Source organism: Lepisosteus platostomus, chromosome 12 (genome assembly GCF_059453375.1).
Source record: "Lepisosteus platostomus isolate fLepPlt1 chromosome 12, fLepPlt1.hap1, whole genome shotgun sequence".
Lineage (NCBI taxonomy): Eukaryota > Metazoa > Chordata > Actinopteri > Semionotiformes > Lepisosteidae > Lepisosteus > Lepisosteus platostomus.
This window is the reverse complement of record NC_142622.1, coordinates 20,443,162-20,451,981: the sequence shown is the minus strand read 5'-3', so window position 1 is coordinate 20,451,981 and position 8,820 is coordinate 20,443,162.

Here is an 8,820-nt window from a genome sequence, read left to right as displayed (position 1 = left end):
GTTGAGAAACACAGTGGAGATGACTTATTTAAAGAATCCACGGGTAGCACAGTCACTTGCAGACTTGCAGATTGTTTCCTTGTTCCTTGTAACAGAGGAGGGTAGGTGGGTTTACCCTAGAACATTAATTTCCATAGCACATGATAAAATATGTTGTCAAAGCCAACACTATTGTTGCTTTGAACTGCTGCACAGGCTGAAATACCACCTCTCTTTTGCAAAATGTTTCAAGTTATTAATTTTCTCAATTACTCACAAAAAATGCTTCAGTGGTTCACTTTCAGCATGCCACAGTTTGAAGGGGAAAGCTGTCATAATTCTCTTTAAGTCTTGTAAATTAACTCAGCTGTGGTCAGCCACAGAGGCACACAATAACGACAGGGGACTACAACAGAATGGGTCCTTTAGTTTGTTCCCAACCATAAGAATAAAGAATAAAGAATAAAGAATCTTTGAGAAACAACAAATTTCAAGAGCTTTGAAAAAGATGCACTTACCAAGGCTCTGTCACCTTGTATTGCATTTTATGCATTGTACACCTGGCAGAGGAAAAGACAAATTAACCGAGACAGACAAAATGACAAAAGTATAATGTATTATTTATTGATTGTGCAAGCTGAATGCCGATAATAAAATATTGCATAAAGTGCCTTACCTATTAAAAATAGTTGACTACCTATCAAATTTCTATTCAGAAAGTACATGATAAAATACCGATGTATCAGGGAATTCATCAGATATTCTTACTAATGACAATATCCTGAAAATTATTGCAAGGGCTTTATGAGTTAATTAGTGCAGATAGGCACTTGGCTCCAGAAACTGGCTGACAGTGAAAAACAGAGGCTCTAGAATTATCATCGGCATTCTCAATACCCATCCATCCATTTTCTGCCTGCTTCATCCAGGGTCATGGGAGAGACTGCCTATCCTGGCGAGCAACAGGCTCAAGGCAGGATACACCCTGGAAAAGGTGACATCTTTGGATTGCTGGAGGAACAGGGAGCAATCCAAAAACAGATAAAATTTCAGTAACCAAAGTAAAGCACAGGGAATAAATATAAATATTCAAACTAGCTCTATTATTAATTAAAATAAATTTTAAAAAATCTAATTTTTTACATTTAAAATCCTGTGAAATTGAATATGTAAAATGGGTAACATTCGATTCAGAGACAGAAGACTTGTTTGAGGTATATGTATATTCAGCCTTTAGTAATGGCATTAATGCACAATACTTTTAGAACTAGTACTTCAAATGACTGACAAGTACAAATAAAAAGACTTTCAAGTTTAAAATTTAAATGATACACAACTGCCAGACTACCCATGGCCCGTAAGAACAGAAGGGGTGCCTAATCTGGTTTAGCAGGAAAGTGTTGCTCAGGAAAAAAAGTCAAGATTACAATCAGGGTTAAATTCACTCTGCAGCAGGATCTCATTGTTTAAGGAATGCATGTTCAATGAAGTGCTCTGGGTTGTTCTCAAGCTGTATTTTACACTTTATTGCAGTTATGTTGAGACATACAATATTCCCTTTTTCAAATGCTTCATAAAGAAACTGAAACAAAATACAAAAGAAGATACAAAATACAAAAGATACAAAAGAAGAAGAATAGAAAATCAGAAACAGCAGCTCAATTAGTATTTATACACATTCAAATAGCCTACTGCATATTTGTTACTTCCACATTAATGAGAGTCTCTAACATGGCTTTCCCATTTTAACACCTTTTTCCAAATGTATGTTGTTAATTTCTATAGTAATTCTGTAAGCAATTTTCTCAATGAGATACATTTCAGTCATAGAGACTTCCACCTTTGAAAAGTAGATCTGTTTGGATTTAATCAGCTTCTAATGATTTTTTGCCATGACTGCAATTCTGATAGTTCTAAACAACTATTTTTCTGCCTCTGATGGGATTTTATCTGGCATTTGTCCCAGAACCAAAATTCTAGGTATAAGATCTCTGCAGGAGACCATGCTGGTACTGTAGGTGTCCAGTATGTGTTTAGGTGTAGGTTTATGACGTAGGAAGATAGATTTCTACACTCAGGGAAATTCCTGGGGAAAATACAGTTAAATCCAACAGCCTAGATTAGCAGAAAGCCAGTCTGAAAACTCAAGCTAATTTACAAATACAGACAAAACATTTTTTTTAAATGGCGCAAACCGAAATAGGCTCCCTCCAAGCTGGGCATCCTCACAGCGCTCTCAGTGTTTTTTTTTTATTTAAATAAAGAGGACACTGACTTTATATTAACATTTTCATTGACTCAATCAATGGCAAAACTTCCCAGTTCTCACTTCGCCACTTGATCTGCTGTGTAGAGGAGATGGTTGCTATGCAATCCCCAGGTGGGTGCAGTACTTTGGTGGGCGATGATGATCCTATTTGTAAAGTGCTCTGAGGTCTTTTTAGAAAAAAAGCCCCATATCATGGAGGGTTCCATACCATACCAGTTAAATATATTATGATTCCATTCTAAAACACAATAAAAATAAATAAAAAAGTCCAGGGCAGTGTGTGAATAGTTTTGATAATCACTGTACAACCAAATGTACAAATAAAGGTTACAACATACAATATTTAAACTCCTGAGCCTCCTTCAGGTGTGGGATAGTGAATACGTTTTTCCTCTAGTAGCAATTAAAAAAGAGTATTATTCACTGTGACAGGAAGAAAATATTATAATTTAGTAAAATTATTTCTTTGCCTTAGAAATGGAAGGTACATTTTGACCAAAACACACTTTAAAAGTAGGAAGATAATTTTTTTGTGTTTTTGCAATTGATACAATAATGGTTTGTGAAATAGACACCTTCTAGGCTAGAGCAGACTGAAGCCCCTTTGATGAGCAGAATGACCAAGGAATGGCGAGGAATTCAAAAGTTTCTTTGAAAGCAAAACTTTATCAGATCACTTGATAGAGGCAAAGGTTAAGAAAAACTAGCTTAAGTGTTCAGGGCTGAGACTGTGTTAGCTTAATCATTAAATTGGCACAGGACATAAAAGATAAGTTGTAAAAAGAAACAAGTGGAATGCAAAAATGTGGAAAAATGTTGCTTACTGGTGAGGAATGCAGACATCAGGAAACATTTTCTCTTCTAAAGTTACTGTTGCATCAGTGATAACCTCTGATTCCCATAGATAAGACAAGGAGAGTTTGAGGGTAAAATATGTTAAGTTCAAATACCTGACTCAGACACTGCTCTAAATCATGCCTTAAGCACCACATCCCTACTGAGTGTGCATTATTAGACAATACTGAAACAAACATTTTAGATCTTATCAGTAATGCCTGTGGCTGGTTAAGTCAGGACTAAAGGAGACAGATTATGTACTAGCTTTCAAAAGAGGCAAAAATGTAAAATCATACCTTCTCTGGAAACAAAGACCATTTAGCTGGTAGAGAACAGGATAATATATTTAAGTATTAAAGTATTTAAGAAAAACATCATTTGAAGAAGAAACTTTGTTTCTGTAACAGTGTTAGGTTTATTAAAGGTTTAAATTTGAGTATCGTTGGTATAGGATTTATATTTCAGACCATGTAATTTTAATAACTAACCAAATGGGAACATGTAAATGCTGAATAGTAGGGCACCCAGTATCGAGCCATGAGGGACACCAGACTCAATGAATCCAACATCAGAACTGAAACCCCCAAAAGAGAGACAAGGTTCATGCGATCAGTAAAGTAAAATGTAAACTATTTTAAGAGCAATATCATAAACTCCTAACACACTCTCAAGAGGAGAAAATAAGACTTAACAGTGTCAAAAGCAGCACTGAGGTAAAGGTGAATAAATGTAGATACAGAACTGGAATCAGTAGCCATAAGATAGTTAATAACTTTAACAAGGGCAGTTTGTGTAATTGTCTGAAACCAGATTGGTGGGGTTTGAAGAGGTTGTTTGCAATGAGATGGTTCTTTAATTGAATTGCAACATCATGTTCTGAGATTCTGACAGGATAAAGTAGGCTGGACATAGGATGAAAATTGTTTAGACAGTCCAGAGCCATATTTGTTTTTTAGGCATAAGGGTAACTGCAGCCTTTTTAAGGGCCAGAGCTCTGAATTTTAAAAGGACTCATTAATTATGTGGAGGATGGCAGGGCAGAGGGTTGAAAAACAGGACTGAAAAAAAAACAGTAGGAATGCGATGTGTGTCAAACTGAGACAAATTACAAGGATGACATTACAATTGCATAGTAGATGCAAGTGAGTGTGAGTGAGTGTGCAGATAATGCTCCCACCACCACACCACATATTCAGAAAAGGGGAAGGCCTCTTGATCAAGGCCAGAATTCACTGCCCAGTCCTCAAACACAACTACAGCAGCTCCGCATGCAAAACCAAAAGTAGATACAGCTACTGCATAGTGAGCTTCCTGATGCGATGCTCCCACCACCACAGTGCACATATTCATAAAGGTGGAGAATGTGTTGTATTGCCTAATTCTGGAATCCCAAGTGGTAAGCATTCAGGGAAATGTGTGTTTTTGAACAGAGAAACTGAGAGTCAAGATCAGGGTGAATGCTCAAATTGAGGGTGATGTAATTAGCAGACCTGTATTAAGGCCATAGGTTTTCCTAAATTACATCAACAATCTAGATTCCAGCAAAAATGGTGTAATAAAACTCAAGAGCAGAAAAGAGCAGGCGTTTGCATGCATAAAGTAAAAAACAAAGTAAACACAAAATGGAAAACCAAACCAGAAGAGGCTACTTATGGAAAATACCTGGGTGTTTATTTTGACACATCATTAAAAACTTCTAGACAATGTGACAAAGCAATAAATAGATAAAATGTAAATATACATAGTCAAACATGTAGAATTTAAATTAAGAGATGTTAAATTGTATAATTAGTAAGGTCTCATTTACAATATTGTGCACGATGTCAGTGACTGCTTTTTATAAAAGATGTTTGTGCTCTGAAATCAGTCCAAAGGAGAGCAAACATACATTTAAGGGCTGAAGATAATCTACTATGCTGACAGGCCGAAGGTACTGAACCTTTTTAGTCTTGAATAGTGAAAACTAGGGGCACCTGGTCCAAGTACTAAAAATCATTAAAGGCACTGACAAAGTCAATCTCCTGGACATCTTCAACAGTGAGATCTGAACCTGAAGACTCAAATGGGAACTATGTGTTAGTGCATTTAAAACTGAGAACAGGAGAATCTTCTTTCTGGAGGTTATTATTCTCATAAGGTATTTTTATCATACCTTAGAAACAATGGTATGAGAAAAATGAACTGCATAACCGGGCAAGCTAGAATAATTGTATCTATTCCTAGGTTGACAGAGGTGGGTGAGATTATGGTTCGACCTCCTCCTAAACTTTGTTTAAAACCCCATAAAGTATAGAAATATATTTGGTCACTTGGAAATATTTCATTATTTCAATTACCGCACCACATCACTTGTGAAAAAGTACACTTGATTCACAAATTGAGTGGGAAAGATCTGGAGTATGCCACACTTGGATACTTGAAGGTCTGGGCAGATGAGCAAACTGACAAAGCAAGTTAATAATAATCCTGTAGTTATGAATTTGGTTAATTAAAATAGAAAGCAGAAGACACTGTGAACCCAAGAGGAATTTTGATCTGCCCATAAAAGTCTGAATTTAGATGATATTTTTTGCCAGTGCTCATAGAATCAGTCGTCATTATTTAAATTCCTTAGGTCTCATAGCTTTTTGCGCCACAACATAAAACACATTTGCAAAATCGGAGGGCGAGGTTAAATGCGGCAGATTTCATAAATGCGTTTTCAGGAAAACAATCGCAATCACCTTGCCTCGATGCCTTTCTCATCTTCCCCAACAGAACTTGACACCAGTTCGTAGCTTCCTCTCTGGCTTCTATTAAGAAACCGTATTTAAAATCCCAGTGTTTCAACACAAAATAAAATTAAAAATGAAACAGCCCACTTCTCCTAAAAGCACTGAAAAATTGTGAAAATAGCCCGTTTTGCTTCAATGCAAAGCTCTCATTATTCTGTCATCACAGCATACCATCAGATTTTTTAGGTGTTCACACGGTGCTTTCCTATATGCAAACCCCTGTGGCCCTCGGAAATGCAAAGGCATTTTTGAAAGTTTTGCCGTGCTGTAACCCACACAGATCTGTAAACGTCTATTAATATGGGAAAACAACACTTGCAGCTTTCAACAGTGCCACCTGCTGGTCAGTAAGAGCTCTCTTCACTCAGACCACATCCACTACCACTAAGCAAAGAGCTAGAAAAAGGGACATATGGCATTGGAGAAGACTTGTCAAATAAGACTCTTAAATAAAGCCAAATGTATTTAGTAAATTCCTGGGCTCCTTAAAATCACTGCTGCATTTCAAAAACAAAAATCTATTCATAATAAGACAAGAAACAGTACCAGGAATTGCTTTTTATTAAAACACAATGCTTGTCTGAATTGTCAGCATTTTTCAAAAGGTGCATTCCAATGTCTCACAAATGGTTTTCTAATATTTTAGAAACAAATTTATATTCACCTCACACAGATGATCTCTGAGGTTGAAGATTTGCTGGTCATCACAAGGTCCAGTCGGTGGTTTAATGGTTTAATTGTAGCTCATACAACAAGCAACAAATTCACCTAGGACGGCACAGAACTGCGTTTCCCAACCCTGCTCCTGGAGACACATGTGCAGATTTTCATTCTACCTGAGCTCTAAACCACCAGTGCCAATTGAGAACTTAACTGATCTTCTTGCTTGTTTAGGTTTTAACTTGTTTCTTTTCCCTGTCGTGAGTGTCAGAATTACTCGACCTTAAGAGTACTGTTTCCAACACATTCAGCACACAGACCTTTACACTGTCTCTCCTCAACTTATCTGACATTATTTTTGAGTGAACAGCTCTTACAAGATGATCCATTGATGATGCACAGACACAGATGGGAATGACTCTATCAGACATGCCCACAATTTGTGTTTTTCGTCCTTCTGCTGGTGCAGTTGGTAACATTTCAGGCAGTACACCTGAAACTCAGAAACTAGTACTGGGTTGATACCAATTACAAACCCCCTTGTACAAATATGCCCAAGATAGAAAACTGAAATAAATTAACCTGTTATTAAGCATTCAGCTAGAACAACAAATAGGAGACTGTTCCTCCAGGTTCAAGGCAGGTAAGCGCTGGCGTACAGACCTATACAGACTCAGTATAACTGATGCCTGACATTTGCTTTATTTATGATTTATATATTATGAAATGGCCTTACATAATGTGGACCAACCTTATAAATATAATAAACTTAGATTATATTTTTGCTGTTAATAGCTGCTCAGGAGTCTTGGCTTAAGTAATAAATCCTGAATAGAGAAATTTGGCCTCAACCCGGATGTCTGAGAGCATCAAGATCAATTAGATGCCACAAGTAACCACTTTCTTCTGGCAGATGGCTGCATTTTCTTCAGAGCTTAGAAGACCAGAAGTAGCTCTCGTGGGTTGAGCTGATTTTTGCCTATAGTCAACTAGAAACATCAAGACCTAGTAATAGAATAAGGAAATAAGGAAATGAAAAAGTGACTTTGCAAACTTGGAATTTGAGATGTGATCAGTTTATTCATTAAGCCATCTAGGTGGCTGTGTGAACCCCTGCTATTGACAAACTCAGCCCAGTGGACCTCTTCAGACCTAACAGTAAAACATGAACCAGAGGCCATAATGGGAAATGCATTTTAAACAGAAACAGGTGGAATTTCTTTTTACTTTTCTCTTTGGACTGAACGACTTCTCATCTGTTATTGTTTTCCGAACACCTGATTGGTTGTTATACGGTTCTCTATACTAGTCTAATACAGTGAAACAGACTTTATACCACAAAGGTTCTATGGAAATGGGGGTTTGCTGCTATTGAGGCCAGTTCTGTAATAGGTAGTGTTTACAGGTGAAGTACTTCACAGTGCCGTGGTTTGGGAGAAACCAAAGGAAAGAAATAATACTGTATAAAACCCAGCCTATAACTCACTCTCATTCATAGCTTGAATCCAGATTGCTGCAGTAAATAATTCACAAGAACAAATTTATTACTTATTTTTTTTAATCTTCGTTCTTTCAAGCATTGTGAACTTCCTTAGCTTGTCTTTTACTGTGCTGTGTTTTTTTAAATACAATTTCTACACGAGACCCTCAAAGGTACCTCTCTCAAGAGAGAGAACAGAGGAGTGATACTGTGAGAACTCAACGCAGGACTATCACACAGGCCAAGACAGACACACCAATATCGAAATAAATACAGAGGGAGTGGGAAAGGTCCCAGGTCAGTGCCAACAAAAAAAGAGAAAGGGAGATAATAACCTTCTGTATAAATTTTAGAAAAGACATTAACTGTAATGACAGACTGTTGACTGTTAGTGAATTGAGAATGATCACTGGTTCTAAGCTCTGAAGTGTCATGTCCCGTTACAGCAGACATGTTTGTTTTGAAGTTACTTACTATCTGGTTCTTTTCACCCAGCTCCTGGCTCTCTTACAGCCTTGGCCCAGTCTGTGAAAAGTAGTCTCTACCCGTGTGTATGAAGACAGTGTGACTGTCCTCTGGGGTGGACAGACCACCACTTACCAAGCACTTACCACTTACTGTACATTGCTGCCGGGCGAAGGATGAAACTACACCGCTCTAGGTATGAAACATCCCAGTAGTACCTGTACTGAAACAACTGCTATTTAATTTGCCTATTATTTATCACTTACCAACAAAGACAGAACCCACCTCCAGAACACAAATACATTTAAATTACAATTACACCACCCTGTGAGCCAAACTGCTGAGATCTTGAGTGA